This window comes from Neofelis nebulosa, chromosome 3 (assembly GCF_028018385.1).
Source record: "Neofelis nebulosa isolate mNeoNeb1 chromosome 3, mNeoNeb1.pri, whole genome shotgun sequence".
Taxonomy (NCBI): Eukaryota; Metazoa; Chordata; class Mammalia; order Carnivora; family Felidae; genus Neofelis; species Neofelis nebulosa.
This window is the reverse complement of record NC_080784.1, coordinates 176549183-176576506: the sequence shown is the minus strand read 5'-3', so window position 1 is coordinate 176576506 and position 27324 is coordinate 176549183.

Here is a 27324-nt window from a genome sequence, read left to right as displayed (position 1 = left end):
TGAGAAGAATTGGTTGAAGTTTTCTTGAAATTTCCATGATTTAAATTTTGATAATGAGCTGTTTGGCCTGCTCAATAATGGCATATATTTTATCAATATATTACAAAAGCAACAATTAGCTTTATTTTTTAAGGCACTTAAAATCAAAATTAACTTCTATTAAAATGCCATTAAATATATCAATCCTTTACCTTTTCACTACCATCATTTCCTGATCTGATATTTGAACATAATTTACTTTTATCTTAAAGTTCTTAAAAACTGTTTCTTTTACAACTTGGCTTTTGGCACACACAAGGTTTTGCTTAAATGACTCATTCATTCACGTTGCTCCTGCTGTGCCTTACAGTGCATTTATATTTTATGCTGGCACTTTTATCCTTTCTCTGTCTGCTTCCTGCTGGGGTGTTTAGGGAGATTAGTTTATAAAATTAGTATATATAAGATATTACCAAGAAGCCCTCCTACAGAAAATATTTCATAACATTTAAACAACAAAGAGTTATCTTTCTTCTGCCTTCCACCTCCTACCTTAAGAACATAACTTTATAAATTTCCTTAAAAACAGGTGTGTATAGGGCTGTGCAAACCTTCATATTTCCTGTTTTATCTAACTAGTGATCATTCTTAGTGAAGTTCCTAGAGCACTTGTAATTTTGGCATTGGATATCAGTGGAATTTAACTGCCAGAAATACATATAATTGGTTAGTAAATTTATAACCAAAGTTCCTATCCCTTCTGCAATATCACTTTGCAAAAATGCTTCATTTTTGAGCATTATATCTCTGGTAGAGCTGGACCAGGATGAGTGAGAACTTGCATAGCCTGGATAGAAAGTGTCTTCTTAAAATCTGTGTCCTAGATTCCTCACTTACCTCACCCCTTATTCTGCCCTGATCTCCTATGTTAGTTATCTGTTGCTGTGTAACAAATTATCCTAAATCTTTTTTAATTTTTTTTAACGTGTATTCATTTTTGAGAGACAGAGAGAGACAGAGCATGAGCAGGGAAGGGGCAGAGACAGAGGGAGACAGAATCTGAAGCAGGCTCCAGGCTCCGAGGCATCAGCACAGAGCCTGACGCGGGGCTCAAACCCACGAACTGCAAGATTATGACCTGAGCTGCAGTCGGACACTCAACCGACTGAGCCACCCAGGCGCCCCTCAAACTATCCTAAATCTTAATGGTTTAAAACAACCAACATTTCTTATTGCACAGGTTCTGTGGACCAGGAATCCAGATTCAGCTTAATTGGGCCCTCCATCTCAAGGTCTTTTATCAGACTGGGATCAGGGGGTCAGCCAGGAGCTGTAGTTTTCTCAAGGCTTGACAAGGAGACCATGTGCTCTCAGTCTCATTCACATGTTGCTGGAAGGAGTTGGTTCTTCATGGGCTGATCAGATGTGGGGGCTTCAGTTCCTTGCTGCCTTTCAGCAGGAGACCTCCCTTAGTTCTTTGTTATGTGGGATTCTCCACACAGAAGCTTACAACATGATAGCTTTCTTCATCAGAGAGAGAGAGAGAGAGAGAGAGAGAGAGAGAGAGAGAGAGAGACCAACATATTAACAAGGATATCTTACCACTTTTGGCATGTTCTAGTCATTAGAAGTAGGTCATGGGAATCAGCACACACTCAAGGGGAGGGGATTGCGTAAGAACGTGACTATCAGGAGTTGGGGATCATTAGGAGTCATCTCAGAAAGCTTCTCACCAACTCTGCTTTACACTCCTTTGAAAGCCATGCCTTGTTCTTTTTTGTCTAATTCATTCCTCCTTCTCCCCCTCCTCTTCCTCTTCCTTCTCTTCCTCCTACCTTCCTTTTTCTTATTCTTCTATTCTAACTATGTCATCATGCTTGGTAAAATGTAATACACTGGTGTTTATTGGTAAATGGATTGATTTGGAGTTTCCTTATTTTACTATTTATTTGAAATATTCTTTTGTTCTTTACTTATTTATTTTTTCATCATGGTAAGTGGACTCTTTAATCCCCGTCCTCTATATTCCCTATCCCCCCACCCACCTCCCTTCTGGTAATCATCAGTTTGTTCTCTGTAGTTAAGAATCTTTCTTGCTCTCTCTCCCTTTGCTCATTTGCTTTGCTTCTTAAATTCCACATATGAGTGAAATCATATGGTATTTGTCTTTCTCTGACTGACTTATTTCACTTAGCATAATAACTCTCTAGCTCCATCCACGGCATTGCAAATGGAAAGGTTTTATTCTTTTTATGGCTGAATACTCTTCCATTGTGTGTGTGTGTGTGTGTACCACTTCTTCGTCATCCAGTCATCTGTCAGTGGACACTTGGGCTACTTATTTTGGTTATTATAAATAATGCTGCTATAAATATAAGGTTCATATATCCCTTTGAATTAGTGTTTTGTTTGAATTAGTGGATTTAATTTGAAAGATTTTTAAGTTATCTAATATGTTCTAAAAAGTAAGACAACAGACCATACCATCTGGGAGCTGACCTGGCATTACCAGATAGGCCTTGGTGTCGCTAGGAGATGATCTGGGACTCAGAGCTAGCCCGCAATATTCTTGTGTTGAATGTAAACACTTCACAGGACATCATCATTTAAGGCCATTCAGTGACTCTAATGAAGCAACACAAAAAAGACCATTGTTCAAATGACAAAAATGACTGCCCATACCCCTATTCTGGCTGATTATCAGTGACTGTGACTTCATTGCCAGTTGCAGCACCAGCACGCTTTGTCTTCTCACTTCCTAAATAAGAGTTTTGAAGATACCCAATGGTAGAATTACCCTAACTTCCTGACAGCATCCAACCCAGTACAAAGCCTTACTTCCTTGAACCCTCTTCAAAATCACCGAAGCCAAAGCCCAAGTTCTGCAATAAATCCTTTCTAACATCCTCTAATGGAGACACACCATGGCTCTCCCAGGTGCACTTTTACTCTCATGGTGACAGATCACAAACTTAATTTTCTGCAACTACAGGTGGTCTGTAGGTATAAGGCATTGGTCATTCCAATCATTCATCTTAAAAGTGATATAGATTAACCATCATGGACTCTTTGGGAAGGATTTGTTTGCTATTACACAACAGCCTGTGGGGAATAAGCTTAGGAGTTCCCAGAGACTGCACTGATGGGTTAACAAGGCATAAAGAATTAGAAATCCATAGGATGAACACACCCAAGTTTGGGTAAGCAAGATTAGGTAAATAAGATTAGGTAAATGGGGCAAAGGTCCCCAGTATAGGACAAGAGCAGAAAGCTGCTTTCACAGGAAGGAAGAACCAAATTAGGTAAATGGGTAAATAGGGCTATAGACCCAATGCAGGGCAAAGTTGCCCACAGCAGAGCTAATTAGCAAAAGAAAGGTGCCTTGCTGACCCTGAGATGGCTTGCTCTGTCTTTCTTTTCCCCTAGGCCAGTTTAGGTAAACAGAGGTGGGGCCTCATGTTTGCTGTAAACAACCTTCCACCCAGCACCAGAATCTTGTTTTGCATTGACCCAAACCCTAACACCACATATCTCCAAAACCCTCTTTTCCCCCACGCCCATGAGTTAATGAGTTAATGTTCACTGTTTCATTGTCTCTCTATGCATGCCCATCACGCTTGTAAGACTTCTGATCTTAATAAAAACAGAGCAAGGACCCTTACTCGGGGCTCTTGTCTCCTCTTGGACATTAGCCTCTCTCGAATTTTTAGTCCTGTGTCCCGTTCTCTTATTGGACAAGAGAGAACTCTGGACCCAGAGTCTACAACAGACTTTGTTTCTTTCATAGTTTTTCAAAACTTGATTTATGACAGCAAAGATAGTATTCCATTTCACTGGCTATAAATTGCATGATATCTCTGGTGGAGTATCATCTGGTTCTGAATAGCCATTAAGCCAATACTAGATCCAGAGAGAAAAAAACTAGACTCGTTCTCTTTTGATTCTTACCCTTTCCCCAAGTGCAAAATACGTAACACTGATTTGCTAGTGCTGATTGCCTAGAAAAACTGAAATATACTTCCCTGGGAAGTCACCACAATATTGTTCTAACACTGAAAGTTTGGCCTATTTTCTCCAACAGGACCCTGCCTATGTGATGCCCCCTGACTAAGCAGGAAATAGCCACATTGGAGTCTAATTTTCCCAGGCTTCAAATCCATCCATGATAGAAAGTTTCGCATTTACAGAGGAATGTTACCACCTTTGTAGTTCCAGAATATTTTGAATGGAAAACTGTCATAAAAAGCTAAATGCTATTAAACTAAATTCCGTACCTATACTTAGTTTTTTCTGAGCTTTAGATCAGTCATATGTAAAGAAATACAAGTTGGCATAACAAATACTTACATTGATGCAAGGCAGCCAGTTTTTATTAATGGTGGATTAATGGTGGATGGAGAGGACCTCACTATCTTTAGGCATACAGATAATTAAAGAAAGTATACCAATGCCATTGTTCGAGGAAACCTCTGATGTAGTCATTTTCAGTTGCATTGTTAGACATTTTTAAAAGATTATTGTTGAGTAATTAGAATAAAATAAGCGATTTCTGCTACTTGTCTTAATAATAGATGTGAATTGGATCTATGACTCAATCATTTTAGAGCTGGTCAATCATTTTATTATTAAACTTATTATTTAATAATGTATTATTTAATTAAATTTTCTATAAATTTTTATTAAGTTTTTTATTAAATTTATTCTAAATGTTAAATTCTTAGATAGAAATGGGAATGAGCATACACCTTATAACTATTCCTTGTATTTTTTTTCTTTTTGAATAAGTAGATAAGAAGTCCTAGGGGAAAAAAAGGTGAAAAAGAAGAAAAAGAACAACATACACCTTCAGTATACAACAACAAACACCATTTCTGTACAGAGACAACAGTGATATTTTGTAAAGAGTTGTAAATTTTTTAGGTGAGGGAGTGTGAATTGCTTGCTTTTTGCTTTTTGTTTCATTTTCTGTTTTTGCTTTTTAAAATCCAGACATAGCCTTATCTTCCTTGGACCATAGAACTAAAAGATTAAAACGCCCTGTAAAACATTAATCAAAAAGTGTGATCAAAAATGTTGGCCATATTGTTTCAGGGCACATGGTGGCTGGCAGAGGACAAGGCAAATTAAATTTGCCTACTACATTTTAAGAAGAATGCTTTCCGAAGTGCTCTAATCAAAAGCAAACACGTTTCCACAGACGAGGATTTGAAAATAGAAGATCAAAAGATCCCTAAAACATTAATCTGATATATGTTGGTAAGTGATATCACTGAAGAAAAGAGTGGATGTGATATCTTAAAAATCAGCAATAAGGTGGCTCTAGCAGGACCAAATTTAATAAAAGTCAAAAAAAGTAAATGGAGAAAAAGGCACATAATTTAGGATGAATATAGGAGAGGCACAGATGTCTCAGAATAGTTTCTGGATATAGAAATCCTAGAATAACCCGAGGCTTATGAAAAAAAGGTAAAGGCAAGAAAATGGTATTTTTTCCCTTATGTTTGGATATATAAGAAAAGGAAGAGGTGCGGCCATTGCCCAGCACAGATGATGTAACATGATGGATGACAAAATGGGAAGCTCCTCAAATTTTGTTTTTATCATCTTCTCTATTTCTACTTAAACAGATCATCTTCGGGCAAAAAGTTTAGAATAAACTTTGGAATAAGAGAAAAGATCCTGAAAATAAGTAGCAGGAGCTTTTAGTATTCCTACAACTAGTGATAAATCCTAGAAACGTCTTTGGAAATCTATTTCATCATTCCATGCGGTGCCTTATATTTAAAGTATGCTTCCTAATAATTTAATGCTGGTAGTTTTGTTACCTAAAGCAAAAACCTTTCTGTTTTATAACCACATTCCAGTGCTAGTTGCCTACATTTTTTTGACTCTACTGTGATTATGTAATTCATCAATTTAAGGACATTGCCTGTACATGACAGTAGCTGTTTTTTTTCACATCTGAAAAACTTTTTGCTATTCTGCCTTTTATTGTAACTGGTAATTACCTAGTCAATCTACTTTAGGCTTCATATAGAACAGTTTTATGAGACAGTATAATCCACATATTCCTTCTCTTAAATAAATACAGTCTAAGCGGAACATCATGTTTGAGTTTTACTATATAATGATACTTCAGTAGACTGAATCAAATTTACTTTTGTTACCGTTTTGGTTCATGTGTATAAGCTGAAATTGAGATATTATGCATCAAAATATGTTTCCTCCTTACCATTCCATGCAACAGAGATAAATTGTTTCAGAGGTCCTGACACAGCTTCTTCTTTGAAAAAGTCTTGATTAGCAGTGAAGACGGCGAGGGAACGAAAATAGGGCTGCCAGAAGCATAGAATGCTTGATTATCTACAGTGATGACAGATGGGTGGGAAAGGTGGATAGCCTGAAGTGGGGGAGGGGGAAAGACCATAACCAGGGTCATGAGACAAACAAGGAATGTTTGCAGAGAATCTGCTGGTGAGCAAGGGTAAGGCAGAAACCCGCCACCAGGAGGGATTGTGAGAAAGGGAAGGAGAAGTCAACTAAGGAAGTGAGGAAGAAGCCCAGTGGAAGTAGCCTCATGAAGTAGCTCAATTAAGCAGAGCTTGTGACAGAACCACGGGCAAAGGATACATGGCTACAAATCCAGCTTAGACGATTTTCTAAAAGGAGGAATATAATACTTGGTGACATAGGCATGAAATGTGGATGTATAATTTTCTGTATATGAGGATGAGAGAATTCCAGGATGGTCATTACTAAAGCCACCTTGTGTTACTAGACACTGGTCTTCCTCACTGTGGCCTTTTTGAGGGCAGGGTCTGGCAGTCTTCATCACTACATGACACAAAGTGTCCCTCATAGAATGGGTATCGAATATGTATGGGATTGAATCCCATGTATGGAGGAGAGAGAGAATCCCAAGCAGGCTCCATGTCCAGCATGGATCCTGACGTGGGCCTTGATCCCACAAACTGAGATCATGACCTGAGCCAAAATCAAGAGTCAGACATTCAACTGACTGAGGCACCCAGGCACCCGTGGATTGACTCTTAAATCTAGCCTGGCAAAAATAGAAAATTTTGGAAATACAGAAATGCCTAAACAAGAAAAGGAATCTCACACTTGAACCTTTCTATGTAGCAGTAAGTTTAGTTAAATTTCCGGTGCAATTCTTATAGTCTTTTCTATACACTTGTATAATTTTACATTTTTTGACAGCTTGGGGAATCATAGACAACAGTAAATACATTTTCACTAAATATCTTGTGAACATTTATTAGCCATTTAGTCTTTCTCTAAAGCATGAATTTAATATAACGACTACATATTAGATCATAAATTAATAACAGTAATAACAATAGCAGTGTTATAAGTTGTGGTTGTAGAAGCAAAAATAAAGCAGTAAAAGCATCAGTTGGCAACAAATCCAAATATATATTATGTACTTATTGTATGCAGAGCAAATTCCTGAAGTACTCTGTATATATTATCTTATTTTAATCCTCTAAATGACACTATAATATGGGTATTATATGTCATCCACTTTATAACTGAGGGAACAGACTTTCAGAGGCCAACTTATTTGTAGACTTAGGCGTGTTGTTAAACATATCAATTATCGACCTTAACCTAGACCTATTGAATTAGGGTCTAGGTTCTACAATTGAATGTGTAGGGTCAGTTCCAGGATCCATATATTTAAGAAGAAACATGGATGACTCTAAAACTGTCCATTTGGGGAAACATTTGGCAATGTCTTTAATAGATTTACCCAAGATTTAAATGTGGTCTAATGACAGTCTGTGGCCACTATACTCCACTGCATCTCAAAGGATTTAACCAGTCTCATATGTTGGTGTATTTAGCCTGTTTGAATGTTTATTACAACTAGTGCTGAGATGAAAATCTTACACATTAGGATTCTTTTTCTGATTATTGTTTAGTATCAAATTCTGTAACTAAAAAAAAATAAAAATAATAAACATTACAATTTAGCTCTCTGCCATAGTAATCAGGTGAAATATCAGGAAGTCACCATATATTCTACTAACATTAACAAACTTGAAAGTTACAGTGATGACAGAGAGAAAGAGATTTAGCTCAAATAAGAATTTGACCCCAAAAAACAGTGTTAGGTCAGTTATGTACATTTTATCATACTCTAAGTCCTCATCCTTAAAGTAACTATTTTTTCCCCATTTTATTTTATGAATGAAAACTCCTTCAGAACTTTTTTAACTTTACATTTTTTTATCATACCATTTAAAGCTGGCCACAGTTTTAACATTAAAGATGAGATGCATGAGAAAACTAAGAGAACACCTAGAAATAAAGTAGGTAGCTTTTTCTTTGTCTTTCTGAAAATAGAAATAGCAAAGACAAAAAATCATGGGACATATTAAGATGCCCAGAGGGGCATCTTTGAATAACTAGAGTAGAGTCATCCTATATAAGAGAGTAGAAACAGAAAATTATTTGTAAGGTACTTACGGTATAAAGCTTATAGTAAAAATTATCCTATAAAAATGTATAAAAATAAATTCTGGAAGAGGTAATAATGGCATTTCTCTCTATATTTATTTTTTGTCTCTCTTTTTAAAACAAGTTATGAATTATTTTAGATACTTTGTTGGCTCTTATTATTTACTGTCTATATTATAGAAGTTGAATTAAAACATACCTTAAATTTTACCCACTTCCAATCTAGGATACCATTGTATTACTTTGTAGAATATATTGTTTGTGTCTGTCCAGAATACTTCAAATGAAAATTTCAACATAACAGTTTTGTCATATATTTTGTTATAAACGATGACACAAATTTGCCTGACCTCTGACAATGCCCCCACGATTTTAGACTTATGATGTAGCTACATTATAACTTGGTCTTTTCCTTAGTTAAAAAAAAAATCTATACCCAAATAGACCCCCACTTCTTCCTTTATTTCCTCTTGTATAAATTTTAAGGAAATAAAATTTTGTAATTTAGAAAGTATTTCCCAGGGAAGTAGTTGGCTTTCATAAAACTGAAGTTTTTAAATCTCATGATATAAATATCAAGCCAGAAAATAGCCAAGCTCAACAAATTTTGCAAATATTTTTTCAGCACCTACCGTGTGCCAGAAAATCATCTAGGCTCTCGAGCCCCTTCAGTAAGCTTCAGGAGGAGCACTTAGGAATTTCTGATGGATTAGATGTGGCAGAAGAAGGAAAGAGGAATGAAGATGGTCCCTCAACTTCACTTGAGCAGGTAGTGAATATTCATACTCATTTATAAGACGGGGACATCTCAGAGAAAATATTTGTGGAAAAAATCCGTTGTTCTAATTTAGATGCATTATTTCTAAATGTCTGTTACATTCAAACAGCCGTGGCTTGTGAGTGCTTATATCTTCTAGTAATAAATTTCGAGGAAAGGTCAAGGCTCGAGAAATTAATTTAAGATTCGTCGTGTTAGAACTCTTCGTCTCATTAGACTTCTTACTATTTGAAGTCATGGCACTAAGAAGATAGCATAGAAGAAAGACAAGAAAGCCAGTAATTCCTCCCTAGATTACTCTAACATTCAGAGGTCAAACAAGGGGTGGGGGCCTCAACAAATGAACTTGAGATGGTGTGACTGAGGAGACAGAGGGAAATTAGGAGAATGTTATGTCACAGGAACAAAGATAAGAAAGCATATAGGACAGACTAGTTTTTTTGAATACTGTTGAGTTGAAAAATCCAGACCCATTGAGAACACTAACTTAGGTAACATGGAGGTCATTGGTGATTCTTACAAGAATAGTTTGGAAATATAGTTTTCAGAGAAAATGGAAGATCAGGAAGTGGAGAAAGACATAAGAAACCCTAAGACTAATGTTTCAGGAAGAGGGGAATGATTAAATTCATACAGACACCTACTTTGTGTTTAACATTTATTCACTGTTATACCTTACAGATGTTATATTTTTCAATTCAATTGAGAAGTGACTCTCAGGAAACCTTCATCACTTTATGTTTATCGAATATATTTATATCATATAAAGTCTTTCAAATTTGGCTTGGAACTCCTGTGAGAAAGACAGTGTTTCTCTTTTCTCCATAAGCACTCGGAGCCCAGGGAGGTTAACTTTACCCTTGGGTGCTGTTGTAATAATGCTGCTCTATGCTTTTAAAGGCCCAAATATATACCCCCAGTTGAATTATTTACATTCAGAATTGTTTTTTACAAGCAATATGTCCATTTTGAACACATAAGTTTTTATACAAAAGATTTCTAAATGAAATGTTACTGTAGTCTTCAATTAAAGTAGTTTTATCACAAATCTTTCAAAGAGCAATATTTACAACTTCTTTAAAATGTTGGATAGCATCTGAGAATTTCTCAAATGCATAAAAATGCATAAATTGAAGTTTCTCATTTTGTAATGACTTATGGCAATAAAATTGAATCATAGCTTGTCAGGAAATGAGAGCAGAATAAGAGTATGCATATATTTTATGAATGCCATTTACACAGAATGCTGTAAACATTTTTTTTTCCTGAATGGGCTTTTTAAAAAGTGAGCTAAAACTTTCAGTTACATCTATTTATTTGCTGGTCCATTACAAGCATTTCTATTTGTTAAATCAGTACATGTTTAAATGTAATATTTACAAAGTAGTATGTAGATGCTAATTTATAATTAAACTTGGTGTCTTGGGGAAAAGATCATTGTTTCCTCATGCATAAGCATATTTTCAGGAACCTAGAAGAAGCAATCACAAATGTTTTTTTATAAAAACAGTTTTGGGGCACCTGGGTGTCTCAGTACGTTAAGCATCCAACTTAGGCTCAGTTCACGATCTTGCCATTTGTGGATTTGAGCCCAGCCTCTGCTCTGTGCTGACAGCTCAGAGCCAGGAGCCTGTTTTGGATTCTGTGTCTCCCTCTCTCTGGCCCTCCCCCGCTCACACTCTGTCTCACTCTCTCTCAAAAATAAATAAACATTAAAAAAAAATTTTAAAAAACAGTTTTCCAAGCTAGGCCTCTCCCAAATTTTACCACCAAAAATGTTAGTACCAAAGAGCAGAAGTTCATCCCTCCCCCAAACAAAATCTCTAAACTCATAAGGAAGCAATGAATAAGAATCATCACAAACAGAAACCGCAAGATCAGATCTCAAATATTATAGGTGTTAGAATTACCAAAGACATAAAGTGAAATAAGTATGTTTAATAGATTTTTTAGAAATAAGAAAGAGAGTTGATTTTGACAAGAGACAGTGAACATCAAAATTTACTTGGCAGATTTTTAAAATACCCCATAATATTTCTAGAAATAAAAATGACAAACCTTGAAAATAGCAAATAAATGGAGAAGTAAAACATTCTATTAGATACTATTAAAAAGAGAATTAGTGAACTGGAATATAGATATGAAAAATAATCCAGAAAGCAGACAGAAAAAAGATGAAAATACACTATTGAAATTAAACAGTAAAAACAAAACAAAACAAACACCTGTTCTCATGGAGCCTCATGGGGTAGATACCAACAGAAAGCAATAAACATAATAAATACAGACACATGCATACTAATACATGTATATATGGTGAAAAATATTGAGTGGGAGCGTCTATGGAAAGGCACATGCATAATTTTATTTCAATGGGTAGACCTCACTGAAAAGTGATACTTGAGTAAAGCCTTAAAGTTGGTGAGAGTGTTAGTCATGCAGATATTTGAGGGAAGAACATCCCAGAACAATCTTCATAAAAAGAAGAGGGTAAGTCTGACATATTTGAGAAATAGCCAAGAATCCAAAATTGAAGGAGACCAAGCAAGAGGAAAATTGTAAACAGCCAAGTCAGAGAGGTAGCAAACATCTTACCATGTAGGATCTTTTGACCAGTGTAAGGACTTTGGCTTGAATGCTGAATATACTGAGTAACCATTGGTGAGTGTTGAGCACAAAAGCAACATAATCCAAAGTATATTTTTAAAGGATCAATTTGGTCCTCTATTGAGTATACACTGTAGTAAAAAAGTGCAAAAAGTCAATAAACATAAGCTATTATTACTGATTTTATTATTTCATAGTATCTTTTATAGAACTGCCATGGAACATATCATGAACTTTTAGAGTCACTTGGTAGAGGTACAGGAAAAGTTCAAGGTGTCCTCTAGATTCCTTTTATAACAGAAGGTCTAATGTCAATCTTGGACGTGGGCAGGGACATGTCAAGGGTGCCAGGTTGAGGAGCTGAGATGGGAATAGTGGAGGCAAGGTATAAATTATTCATTTTCCAAGGCCAGCATAGAAGCTTAGCAGATGGGAACTTGCTATGCACTCAGACAAAAGTGGTTCAGTCACTAGCTCCTTCTATCTGTAACACAGGACAAATCTCTGAATTTGGATCTGCCTTTGTTTCCTTTCTACAGCTTTGCATTGTTATGCCATATATACAGAGCAGTATATGAAATATAAATAAACACCTATTTAACTTTTCCAATACTAATAAATAGTAGTACTTCAAAAGCCCTATCAGGAATGGTTCCTCAATCACCTAATTTAGTCACCTTCTTATCCCTAATTTTTAATCACTTACCCTCAGAATGACTTCTATTCAAAATTTCGTGATAATTATACCTTTGTTTTCATTATATTTTATTTTACCACCTATGTATAAATCCCTGAATGATAAATAATTCTTCTTTTTCCCTTCTTAATTCACTGATTTATTCAATAAATACTCATTAGTTCAATATGTGTTCTTCTGTGATTTACTGTTTTTACTCCATGTTTATGAAATACATTTATGTTAATATAGGTCATTATGACTTACTTATTTTCACTAGTATATAATATTACATGGCAAGAATATACTATAATATTTTGTACAACTACACATTTGTGGACACTTGGGTTGTTTCCAGAATTTTTTGCTATGGCATGTACATATATCCTACAGAAAACATTATGGAATGTAATTTCTGGATCACTGTTACTAGATGCCAAACCACTTTCAAACCACTTTCAAAAGTTTTTTCTGAAAGTTTTTTCAAAAATACTAATGTCCCCTCCCAGTGCAGACTGTAAGAGTTTTCTTTCTTTACCATGCATAGCAGCACTCAATATGTCAAAAATTTATTTTTTTTTTTGCCAATATGGACTTCGTATTTTTATTTTGCATTGTGTTTTAATTTGTATTTTTCTAATTTCTATTAAAATACAATGTTTTCATATATGTCTTGATCAATCAGGTATTCTTTTTTATTCTGTTATGTCTTCTGTCCTTTTCTCTTTAGTTTGTTTTACTATATCTTATGATTCTTTTGAAAATAAATTCAAATGTAAACTTAAACCTTGCTTAGTCCACTCAGGCTGCTATAACAAAATGCCATTGATTGGGCTGCTTATAAACAACAGAAATTTATTTTTCACAGTTCTGGAGGCTCAGAAGTCCAAGATAAAGGTTATGAAAGAGTCAATGTCTGGTGACAGCCTACTTTCTGGTTTATAGACTGTCTTCTCATATAGTGAATGGATGCAAGGAATCTCTCCAGCATTTCTGTTTTAGGGCACTAATTCCATTCATAAAGCCTCCACCCTCCTGACCTAATGACCCCTAAAGTCCTTCCTAATACTATCACATTGGAGGTTAGGATTCAGTATATGAATTGGGGAGAAACACCAGTATTCAGTCTATAGCAAACACCAATATTCAGTCTATAGCAAACACAAACCAAAATATAAATTAAACACACACATACAGTTATATGTACACACATTCTAGATAATAGTTCTTTGTCAGCTATATATGTAGCAAATATTTTCTCTCACTCCATAAAATTATCTTTTTATCATCTTTAAAATAACTTTTAAGTAAACAGGACTTATAATTTTAAATAACCAGGTTTACCAACTTTGTGTTATGTCTTAAGAGTTCCTTCCTTTTCCAAAGTGATGAAAGGTAATACTTTTCTGTATTACCTTTCCAAAGCTTTAAAGTTTAACTTCACATTTTTAGACCACCTGTGACGGATTTTAGAGTATGACGTAATGTAGGGGTCCAATTTTATTTTTTCCTTATAGGGAACTAATTATCCTAACATGATTTAGTGATTATTATTCCCTATCTTTACCACAAAATACCCTTAAAAAATTAATTTTTGACCTTAGGTAGGACACCTACTCAACATGTTCTCTTTCAAGTGTCTGCTGGCTATTTCTTGACATAGTCACTTCAATAAATATTTTACAATCATATTTTAAGTCCATCAAAAATGTAGTGACATGTTTATAATTACATCAAATCTACAAATGAATTCAGGAAAAATTGATATCTTAATGTTGAGTGTTCAAATCTATAAGCGTGACTTTTTTCAAGATACCTTTAAGATTTTATTGTCTAACTTTTTATCGTTAAATAGGCATACAATATATTTTGTATTTTTTAATCTACTTACCTTGCCGAACTCTGTAATTCTAATGTTGCCGTGGGTTCCCTTTGGAATTTTCTATGTACAAAATCTATAAATAATAGCTTTTTTTTTAAAATTTTTAATCTTTGTATCTTTAATTTCTTTTCCTTCTCTCTTACAGCAGTGGGTACAAACCTCGGTGCAATATTGGGAAGAATTTATATTATCAGACTTCCTTCTTTCAGATCTCAAATACAACACTTCCGACATTTCACTGTTAAATGTGATGTTTGCTATATGTTTTTGTAGACACTCTTTATCTGGTTAAGAGTATTCCTTTCTCCACCCATACTGTTATATGTTTTCAATCAGAAATAATTCTGGGGGCGCCTGGGTGGCGCAGTCGGTTAAGGGTCCGACTTCAGCCAGGTCACGATCTCGCGGTCCGTGAGTTCGAGCCCCGCGTCAGGCTCTGGGCTGATGGCTCAGAGCCTGGAGCCTGTTTCCGATTCTGTGTCTCCCTCTCTCTCTGCCCCTCCCCCGTTCATGCTCTGTCTCTCTCTGTCCCAAAAATAAATAAAAAACGTTGAAAAAAAAAAATTAAAAAAAAAAAAAAAAGAAATAATTCTGACTTATATCAAACTTTTTCGGCATCTATCCTGATGGACATATATTTTTTCTATCTTCATCTACTAATGCATCTATTCATGTATTCTTTGGATAGACCTTGATAATGGTGAATCATCTCTTTTAAAATATATTATTGAGGTCGGTATGTTCATACCATACTTGAGATTTTGCATCTTTTTCATGAAACATGTTAGCCTACATTTTTTTTTAATTTTCCTTTTTTTTTTAATTTTTTTTTTAACGTTTATTTATTTTTGAGACAGAGAGAGACAGAGCATGAACGGGGGAGGGGCAGAGAGAGGGAGACACAGAATCTGAAACAGGCTCCAGGCTCCGAGCCATCAGCCCATAGCCCCACGCGGGGCTCCAACTCACGGACCGCGAGATCGTGACCTGAGCTGAAGTCAGACGCTTAACCGACTGAGCCCCCCGGGCGCCCCTAATTTTCCTTTTTAATGCTTATCCTGCCAGGTTTATTTTCAGGGTTCTGCTAGCCTCATAAAATGAGTTGTATTTAAATGTCTTTAACCAAAAGAAACCATGTATAGCAATATTAATAGCTTCATAAAACAAAGGGCTGAACATATCCACTTTTCTATACTCCTTCAGCCAATAATTCAACAAATACGCATTAAGAACCTACTATATGTCAGGTATTCTAGTACTGGAGACACAGTGGTGAGCAAAATTGGCCAAACTGTTTGTCTTTGGGGAGCTTATACAGAGGGAGATGAGACAGAAAATAGATAAATACATAAAATATATAATTTGACAGATGATGATAAATACCACACATAAATATAAAGCAGGAACAAAGGGAAATATGAAATACTGGGGAGGGACAGGGATGGCAATTTTATTGGTACTAACATACCGTACCTCTGTAAGGATAACCTTTGTAAAAAGGCCTGAAGGAAGTGAGGGTGAAGAGTTAGATATTTCTAAGAGAGGCATTTCAACTTCCCACTCTTCAACAATATCCTTACCCTTTATATATAATCCCTTTGTCATTTAATCCTGACCCTTTCTCCACCCTGCCTCACTAGAATCTCCCTCCTGTACCTACCCCATACACACATTGAATCTTTGTACTTTTTCTCAGGAGCTCGGTCGAGTTTTCCCTACCTAACTTGTAAAGTAACCAAAACATTTTAAATTCCTTGCAACCTTTCATAACAAATTTTTAAAAACAAAAAAAATAAATAAAAATAAAAACCAAAACCCACAAGTTTCTTCTTCAGTTGAGATAAGACTCCACATAAGATAAAAAGAGACACACTATGCTGTTCATCACCTATAGATTTTGGTATATTATTCTTATGGTCCTAAAGAAGGAAATCAAACATATTCCATTTTCTCTGGGTTCAGCCTTAATGAAGCATTGACATTGAACTATTGTACCAAATAGTTTGGGTAAGTCAGACATTAGGACAAGCTCGGGCCCATACAGCCATTTGTGCATTATCAAACACTCAAAATAAGTCTCTGGGCACAAAATTGGCCTTGAGTGCTTAAAATTCAACACTCCTCGCCATGACTTTTTGGCTGTTGAGGGTAGGGGAAAAAAAAACCATAAAGAATGCATAATATATGTATACTTTAACATCTTGAAAATAACTATTTTAGCTTTGTTCTTTTATGAGATCATATATATATATTTTTTTAGATTTTTCTCAGTTTCAGGCTACATGGCCAAGCACATTTGTCATTTCCTATTTTAATCCTGAGAGAGAAATGTTAATCTAAGTGTATTTCTCCTGTGATGAACTTTTAGGGCATCTGTCTGGGATCAGAGATTTACCAACACACTACAAGACTGCCTGATGAACTGTGTTGGGAAAATTTTTTCTCCTTTTAAATATGTTTGAAAAAGGGATCTTGAGTGGAAAATCCCCGTGTATGCAAAAGCATTTATTAAAATTAATAGGATCTGCTTACAATGTTTGTAATAGTGCCAGAGGAAAGGCGAATAATAAAATAAAATTTTGTTCTTGCTACATTAATTCTCTTATTTGGAAAGCATAGTTCTGAGGCTCTCATAGTACAATACAGTCAATGAGAATAAATGGGATTTGGAAAAAATACACCGAAGCTTATATCCTACCTCTCCTCATTATTATCTGTGACCTTGAGCAAGCTGCATGTACCTCTTTGAGTTTTTATTTTCTTCTCCTATAAATAGGTTTAATAACACTTACCTTTAATAACACCACAGTGTAGCAGTGAGGACCAGAATTAAGATATACACCTGACACAAGTAAGTAATCAACAACTGATAACAACCGTATTTGACAAAGAAGAAAGAAATGAACATTTTGGAAAATAGATATTATAAAATAATTATTTTGCCTTCCAAAAGAATATTTCACTTTGGTAAAAGTTTTATTTTTCAACAGTAAAATTGGCATAATTATAGGATGACCCCAGAATTTTGTAAGAAAGTAGTGGAATAATAGACTTCAAGGGTTTATGACAGTGTCTGGTAAAGAGCATCTACTCCATAAATGGTTGCTGTTATAAATGTTATTACTGGTAAAATCATTATTAAAAACAAATTTCTTTTTCAACAAGAAACTCATTCCTTAAGAGCAGGTGAATTTTGGTTATACATCTTTTCATAGTGTTACAGACAGGCTTGTTTAAAGTTGTGAGCAATGCTCAGCCATCACCAGGTGGTAACCATAGATAACATAAAATGAAAAATACAACTTAAAGCAGATTAATGCATGAAATTACGAGTGATTTATATACAACTTAACTCAAATTTCCAGGGATAAAACATTTATAAAAACTAGAAGTATAAACCAGTGACTGGAAGATACTCCCCAACATTGAGAAGAGGACAATGAGATGAGAGGTAGAAGTAAAAAAAGACTTTGGTTTTTTTTTCTTTTTATTTTTTTTTTAATTTTTTTTTTTAACATTTATTTATTTTTGAGACAGAGAGAGACAAAGCACGAATAGGGGAGGGTCAGAGAGAGGGAGACACAGAATCTGAAACAGGCTCCAGGCTCTGAGCTGTCAGCACAGAGCCTGACGTAGGGCTCGAACTCACAGCCCTCACGGACCGCGAGATCATGACCTGAGCTGAAGTCGGCCGCTTAACCGACTGAGCCACCCAGGGGCCCCTCTTTTTAAATGATATATGCCTTAGAGAGACAAACAAAGAAGACTGAGCAAATATGACAAAATGTTAATAGTTGGTAATTTAGAATAGAGGTGAATTATAAGATGTTTTTTTTTTGGGGGGGGGGGGACATTGTTCTCTGTACTTTAAATTTCTCAAGATAAATTTGTAAAGGTGTTAAAAATATGAAAGAAGAAAAGCCAGGTGTATTGATGGATATGTCCGTGACTGAAATCACCATGGTATCATGGGAATGCTCTTGATATAGAGGCAAAGATCTATCTCAAGACAGATCTTGTTGGGAAGATAGCATTCAGACTGAGTAGCAGGCTGGCTCAGCAGTGAAAAGGAAAATTGGGTGTTCTCAAAACTTGCCTACTCCTAGTAGCTGACTAAATCTGCTCAGAAGCCATGCCCTTGGGTATCATTTGCAGAACTGTTTTAAATACACCCGTCATTAGGGAACCAGTTCACAGAGGTGACAGCATAAGGGAAATCATCTCTCTCTGCTCTCATGTCCTGGATCTTTTCAAATAGAAGAGGTCAGCTTCGGGTCCTTTTGATGACAGCCTCAATGCTTCATCAGATATAAACTGAATTCCTAAATGCTGAGGGGAAAATAAAGTGTCCATCTGCCGAGTGTGACCCTGACCTTTCCTCTGAGGAGATTTCTTTGGACAGTAGTCAGCTCTGCAGTTTGCCTTGAATTGGACATAAACAAGCCGCTGAATGGTTGTCTAAAAGAAAAATAATATGTGGCAGGCCAACCACATTCTATGTATTTCTTTCTCCAGGAATTCTAGTGTTTTTCTTGAATGCTATATTGATTTCCCTTCATTTTAGCAAATGAAATTCATATAGTCACACTGTTTCATTTTCTGGTAGCTAATACAGATTTTGGGCTCTAACAAAATCCTACCATATCCCATTTATTTTTCATTTTGGAGTTGAATTATTTGATTTCTAGTAATCGCTTCAATAAAATGGCTCCAGGCCATCTGTCAATTCTTTCTGTTGCTTTCCTAGGTATTTAAAGATGAAATCTGTCTGTAAGTTAGGCATTTGTAGTTTTTTTTTTTTTTTTTTTTTTTTTTTTTTTTTTTTTTTATTTTTGGGACAGAGAGAGACAGAGCATGAACGGGGGAGGGGCAGAGAGAGAGGGAGACACAGAATCGGAAACAGGCTCCAGGCTCCGAGCCATCAGCCCAGAGCCGGACGCGGGGCTCGAACTCACGGACCGCGAGATCGTGACCTGGCTGAAGTCGGAAGCTTAACCGACTGCGCCACCCAGGCGCCCCAGGCATTTGTAGTTTTATCAGCAGCTTGCTGATATTTGCCGCCAAAGGCCTTTACCTTCCACTCTTAAGATGAGAGGGCTGATAGGTAATTCCTTTTAGCATATGAACAGAGACTTTGTTTAAGGAAACTCAACAAAGAAAATAATTTACTCAACAGGTATATTTAACGGTGATTACTTATAGTTTCTTGAGGAATACCTGGTAAGAGTCCTAAGTAGGTAGGTAGGTAGGGAGGTAGGTGGATAGGTAGACAGATAGGTAGTAGATATAATAGTTAAACAGGTAAGATGATAGATAAATACACAGATATCATCTAGATAGATAATGTTCCAATACATAGATGATAGATGATAAATAGATGTTAGGTAGATAGATAGATTGATAGATGATTGATAGATAGATAGATAGATAGATAGATAGGTAATAGATCTAAACAGTAAAACTCCTTTATTACTTAAAAATACTGATTTATAAAATTTTACTGGATTTGTTCTATGAAAATATCTACTTCATAAAGCAAGGAAGACATGTGTATCAGACAGGTTTCCTGCTATAGCTGCTCTTATATCTTCAGCAGGAAGCATTCCTGCAGAGAATCAATACTTTATTTCGGGGATAGCCTTTTAGAAATATTAACAAGTCAGGACATGATGCTCCAACAAAGATAATTAACACCTCTGTTCGGCTCTGAAATTGTTCTGTAGCAGTTGAAAAATAACATGATATTGTGTGAGCGGACAGAATTTAATTCCAAAATGATGTTGAGTTTGTTCAGAAAGATTTGGCTTTGTTAAAAACTCTCTTTCATTGGTTTTTGTCATGCTCCTATAGTACTCTAAGTGGATTCATTTACTGTAATACTAAGACAAATCCTAATCATTATAAATTCACACCTTTCCTAGTGTTAAATATAGTAGATTCCAAGCCCTTATGTATTATATGCTGTTTTGCGATTCTCTCTTCTACACAATGTTTAACAAGATCACTGATCATATTCACATCTAACCAACTAACTCCTTAGCTTATATTTTTGCTGATTGCTTTTCAATAACAAAAAAGTGCTAAATGATCTCCAAACAAATCTCTCTGAGACTATTTTAAACATTCTCTGTCAGTTCATCAAATTCATTTTCAACTTTACGGTGAAGGTATTGACACTGAAAGAAATGTCCTCTTTGTTAATATTTTACATTATAACCTCATGAAGAGATTATATTGACATAGGGGTAAAGGGGAGAGCAGAGATTGAGTAAGCAAGGCATCGGGAGGCAGGGAGATCAGAAAGGAGGCTCACCTGGACATATATTTTTATAATTGTGCAGGCATAAGATTAGCAAAGAGATATGTGAGATACCATTAGAGAAATTCAGAAGATAAAATGACAAATCACCAGTGGTAGGAATAAAAATCAGGTGGGCAGCAACAAAATGGAAAAATATTATCAAGCAAAGTCAGTTTAGTTCCTAAACTTACAGGTTATCCAAGATTGATTTGCCAATCTTTTGTACACTCATTTCTTCCTTCATCATTGATTCATATGAACGTTAGCCAAGAGTATACTAAGTACAAACACATGTCTGAGGAAATGTCAGAAATATTAACAGGCGAGGACATTTCTTTCCATGTCAATCTCTTCATTGCAAAACTGACAATGAATTTAGTGAACTGGTGGGCATTACACCCTTTAGCTACTCTAAGCTATTCATGGGGCAAAATAGACTTGAATCAAGTAAAGTGACCCTTGTTAGTATCATAGACAGCTAATTACCTGTACTTTCTGGTGAGATTCCATATAATATGAAAGGGCCTCAGGAGAAAACATTTCAAAGATATGTTTCCTGTCAAATCGTGCTGCCTGGCAATACCCTGCACTGTTTATGAGCAGAACATGTGTTGTTGTGTTTGGCTAAACTTTTATTTTGAAGTTTATTCCTTCCCAAAATGCATGATAGGCAACCTTTAAGAAGAAATACCAGTGTGCCATGGAATGGAGGGAGGAACAAAGACTTGCTCTGAGATTTGAAGTCCATTGTGAGTGGGTGAGGCTGTTGGATGCTCTTCTATCCTGAGTCTTTTGAGCATCACTAAAGAATGGGATGCCTGTTCCTTCCTATTGATTTTAGGGAAATGGGATATAGCTTTCTGCCAGCAGGTCCTGGACACAGTCCTTCCCAGAGACAGAGGGCTGGATTGCATGACCTCTCAAGGTCCTTTTCGAATCTGTAATCTGATGCCATGACTAAAACTTGGTGTTCTATTCCAAGACAAGGAATTAAATATTTATAGGTAAGTTTTTCATCTAATGATCTTGTTTCCTTTTATATTTAATTCCAGCAGTTGGTTTGAGAAAGCCTAAAGGTTCTATTCAAAATTTTATGAATCCCTAGGCCCACCAGGTTGTTAATTGGATGGTATATTACTATAAAGGAAGTGAGAAATGCCTGGCATAATTGTATAACGTTTGTTTTCTCTACTCTGTGGGAATTCTCAGGGGTTTCATTAGCAGATGGTTACTGAAAGCCAGCATCTTGGAGTCTGGACTAGTGAATATCATTCTTCTTAATTATTCAACAACTAGCCTGTACAGGTCAGGTCTAAAACACAGATATTAAATTCAGAGCATCCTCAATAATAAATTGCCTTCTCTAGAATTAGATTTTTATTCTCTTCAATTAAGTAATGCTAGGCGTGTGAAACACTAAAATGTCAGAGATGTTGAGTGTTATTTACTTGTGAGTCACCATTAGGTTAGATTTATAAACTAGATCTTTTTCAAAGGCCAACTAGTCACTGTTCATATACTTAACTCAGCAAATATACTAAAAAGCTAAACTAAGGGATTTCTCCAAAAACAACTTTTAGAGACAGAGTCTTTCCCTAGGGTTGATACAGTGATTGAATAAATAAATAAGATAAAGCAGCAAATAAATAGTAGCTATCATAAGTGTCTTGGTGACATTCCAAGCCCTGGAGTTCACCTAAATTGATGGGTTTGCTAGGCCTCCATTGGCACCCCAAACTGATCAAGACCATTATACCTCTGCTTGCATCCTGGTTCTGACTCTTTACAAGTTAGAAAAGGATACAATAATTCTGTAAACAGTCTTTACCATGTGTTGGTCAATGTTGAAACTTAGTGATAGATATGTGAGAGTTTATTATTGTTATTTTTTTTTTGTATTTTTTAAAGTTTCCTATCATAAGTAAAGAACAAAGATTTAAAATTTATAAATAGCTGTGCCTTGATCATGTAAAATGGAAAATAATAAATATGGTAAAAAGTAGTAAATATTTGTTGTAAATGTCAGATATCTAATCCAGGCCTTAGCTGTCATGCTAGATAATGTCAATTTAATAATGATCTGTCTAGGGGCGCCTGGGTGGCTCAGTCGGTTAAGCATCCAACTTCAGCTTAGGTCATGATCTCACTGTTTGTGGGTTTGAGCCCCATGAGGAATTCTGTGCTGACAGCTCAGAGCCTGGAGCCTGCTTCACATTCTGTGTCTCCTTTTCTCTCTGCCCCACTCCTACTCACACGTGCTCTCTCCCTCAAAAAACAAACAAAATAAACATAAAAAAAAATGATCTGTCCCTGAAGTTTTATCACAGTGATGCTGAAGTTGATGTGGATTTCCACCTGGCATAGCATGCTGCATTCCCAAACTCCTGAACTCAAGGGATCCAGCTCTTTTAGGCTCCACTGTGGCAAGCAAATGTTCTAGAAGCAATTTTATCCAGGTTAATATGATTTAACAGCTCTCCTACTTTTTAAAAAAAATTTTTTTTAACGTTTATTTATTTTTGAGACAGAGAGAGACAGAGCATGAACAGGGGAGGGGCAGAGAGAGAGGGAGACACAGAGCCTGAAACAGGCTCTAGGCTCCGAGCCGTCAGCACAGAGCCCGATGCGGGGCTCGATCTCACGGACCGCGAGATCGTGACCTGAGCCGAAGTCGGCCGCTTAGCCGACTGAGCCGACTGAGCCACCCAGGCACCCCAACAGCTCTCCTACTTAATGCAAAGACACAACGAACCAGATGATGCATCCTTACATTGACTCTGCCTTTTCCCCTTCCTCATTCCACTTGTCTCCACTTACGCTCTTTGGGGTTAACTCTATTAAAGACTAGCGTACAGTCTTTGTCTCAGGCACTTCGAGCTCTATTCACAGCCTCTGTTGGAAATTTAAATGGGCGGAGGTACCAAAGACAATTTAATGTTAAAAAACATATTTTGTTGGGTTTTGGGAGAACAGCTGGACAGTATGTGCCCTTATCACACATGTGTGGAAAGAGAAATAATAAATGCGAAAAAGAATTGCATCTCACTGGAAGATGAAGATGCTGTTTCAGAGTTGTCCTGTTGGTATGGTACATAAATTGTTATGATGAGAAAAATCTAGCAGTATTTTTCAAAATATGATCCCAGATAGGCACCAAGAGAGACCATATTCTGCCTCATAAAACCTCAACAAATTTAAGAGAATAGGAATCATACAACATATGCTTTCAGACTAGAAAGGAATTAAACTAATGTATGCTCTTAGACAATATTAGAATTAAATTAGAAATAAATAACAAATATATAGCTGGAAAATCCCAAAACACTTGGACATTAAAGAACACACTTGTAAATAACACATGCATCAAATAAGAAAAGTCAAGAGGGCTGAAAAAATGTTTGAACTAAATGACAATGAAAATATAACTTATCAAAATTATGGTATGCAGAGAAAGTAGGGTTTAGAGGGGAATTTATATCATTGAATGCATATATTAATAAAGGATAAAGATGTCAAATCAATAATCTAAGCTCCAATCATAGAGAATAGGAAAAGAAGACCAAATGAAATTCAAAGTTAGCAGAAAAAGGAAATAATAAATATTAGAGTAGAAATAGATGAAATTGAAAATAGGAAATCAATAGAGAAAATCTATGAAATCAAAAGGTCTTCTTTGAAAAACAAACAAAACTGATAAGCTGAGAACAGAGATTAGTAATATCAGAAATGAAAAAGGAACATTATCATAGATCCCATGGAAATTAAAAGCATAATAAAGAAATATAATGGGCAACTCTATGCCCACAAAGTTGAGAGCCTAGATGAAATGGACCAATTTCTTGAAAGATCACAATCTGTCAAAACTCACAGAAGAATAACTGAGAACAAACTGAGGGTTGATGGCGGGTGGGAGGGAGGGGAGGGGAGGTGATGGGTATAAAAGAGGGCATCTTTTGGGATGAGCACTGGTTATTGTATGGAAACCAATGTGAGAATAAGTTTCATATATTAAAAAAAAAAACTCACAGAAGAAGAATAGGCCCATAACTATCAAAGAAATTGAATTAATAATTAACAACCACCTGAAACAAAAAGCAACAGACTCCCAAGTTTTCTCTGTTGAATTCTGCCATTTAATGAAGAAATTATACCAATTCTCTATAATCTTTTTAAGAAGACAGAAACAGAGGAAATACTCTCTAACTCATTCTCTGAGGCCAGCATTGCCCTAATACCAAAACCAGACAAAGTACTAGAAGAAAAAAAAAAAAAAAAAAAAAAAAAAAAAACTACAGACCTACATCTGTTATGAATATAGATGTCAAATTCTCAACAAAAAATCAGCAAGTAAAATTCAACAACATATAAAAACAATTATAGGGATGCCTGGGTGGCTCAGTTGGTTAAGTGTCTAACTTCAACTCAGGTCATGATCTCACAGTCTATGGGGTCAAGACCTTCGTCAGGCTCTCTGCTGACAGCTCAGAGCCTGTAGCCTGCTTTGGATTCTGTGTGTGTGTGTGTGTGTGTGTGTGTGTGTGTGTGTGTGTGTCTGCCCCTTCCCTGCTTGCTCTCTCTCTCTCTCAAAAATAAAGTTTAAAAAAAAATTAAAAAAAAGAATTATATACCATGACGAAATATGACCAAGTGGGATTTATCCCAAGTATGCAAGGCCAGTTAAACATTTGAAAAATCTATTAATGTTATCCATCATATCTACAGGTGAAATAAAAAATCACATGATTATATCAATAGATGTTGAAAAAGCATCTGATAAAATCCAACACCCATTCATGATAAAAACTCTCAGTGAACTAAAAATAGAGGGGACCTCCTCAACTGGAAAAGAAATATCTGGCAAAAAATCTAAAGTAATATTACAGATAATAGATACTTGAAGCTTCCTTGCTAAGATCAGCAGTACAGCAAGGATGTCCCCTTTCACCATGCCTTTTCAACATCGTATTAGAAATCCTAATGCTATAAGATCAGAAAAGGAAATAAAAAGCCATAAGGATTAAGAAGGAAGAAATAAAACTGTCTTTTTGCAGATGACATGATTGTCTATGTAGATATTTGAAAGATTAGACAAAACAAACAAACAAACAAAAACACTAAAACCAAACCAAAATAAACAAACAAATAAAACTCCTGGAATTAATAAATAATTATAGCAAGATTTCAGGATACAAGGTTAACATATAAAAGTCAATTATTTTTATATGCCAGCAATGAACAAATGGATTTGGAAATCACAGACAAAATACCATTTATATTAATACCTCCCAAAATAAAATGTTTATGTACAAATCTAACAAAATATATACAGGATCTTTCTGAAGAGAACTGCACAACTCTGGTAAAAAGAAAGCAGGGAAGACACCCAAGATGCAAGGTAGCTCGCATCCGAGTTGCACGAGACATTCTACATGAAAGGTAAATGAAACAGGAGGCCATACCCTCTGCTGAAAAGAAGGATTAATATAACTTCCTTCACCCAAATTAGAATCCAGCAATCATAGCCTATCATAAACCAAAAGATTATCCCCAGAATATTAAAGTTTATTATTGTTCTATTTTGAAGTCCAAAATACTTTACAATTCTGCAATTTAAATTAAAAAAAAAAAAAAGAAATCAAAGAAGAACTAAATGAATTGAGAGATATTCCATGTTCACAGATAGCAAGGCTCACAACCAAGATGTCAGTTGTTCCCAACTTGATCTATTTATTCAACACAATCCCAACCAAAATCTCATCAGGTTATTCTGTGGATATGGACAAACTTATTCTAAAGTTTATATAGTCTGAATGGAGAGGCATAAGATCCATAATAGCCAAATTAATATTAAAGGATATGAACAAAGTTGGAAGGCTGACACAGCCTGATTTTAACTCTCACTAGAAACCTATAGTAATCAAGCTGGTGTGGTATTGACACAAGAATGGATAAATAAATCAATGGAACAGAATAGAGACCCTGGAAATAAACTCATATAAATACAAACAACTGGACTATCCACAAAAATTAACTCAAAATGAAATACAAAACTAAATGTAAAATGCAAAATGATAAAAACTCCCAGAAGATAACTTTTCTCCCAGGTAGGAGAAAACCTCGAAGACATTGGATATGGCAATGACTTTTTAGATACAACGTCAAAGCCTGGATTCATGAAGGAAATAAAGAATTACCTGGATTTCATTAAAATTTAAAACTTTTACTCTGCAAAAGATAATGCCAAGGGAATAAAAAGATAAGCTGCAGACTGGGAGAAAATATTTGCAAAAGACACATGTGATAAAGAAATCGTAATTGTCAACAATGAGGAAAGAAACAACTTGATTTAAAAATGGGCCAAAGTCCTTAAAAGACACCTCCCACAAACAATATATATACAGACGGCAAACAAGCATATGAAAAGACGTTTCATGTCATATGTCATCCAGGAAATGCAAATTAAATCAATGAGCTATCACTGCACATCAACCAGAATGGCCAAAATTCTGAACACTAATAACACCAAATGCTGGTGAGAATGTGAAGCAACAGAAGCTCTCATTCACTGCTGGTGGGAATGCAAAACGGGACAGTCATTTTGAAAGACAGTTTGGCAGTTG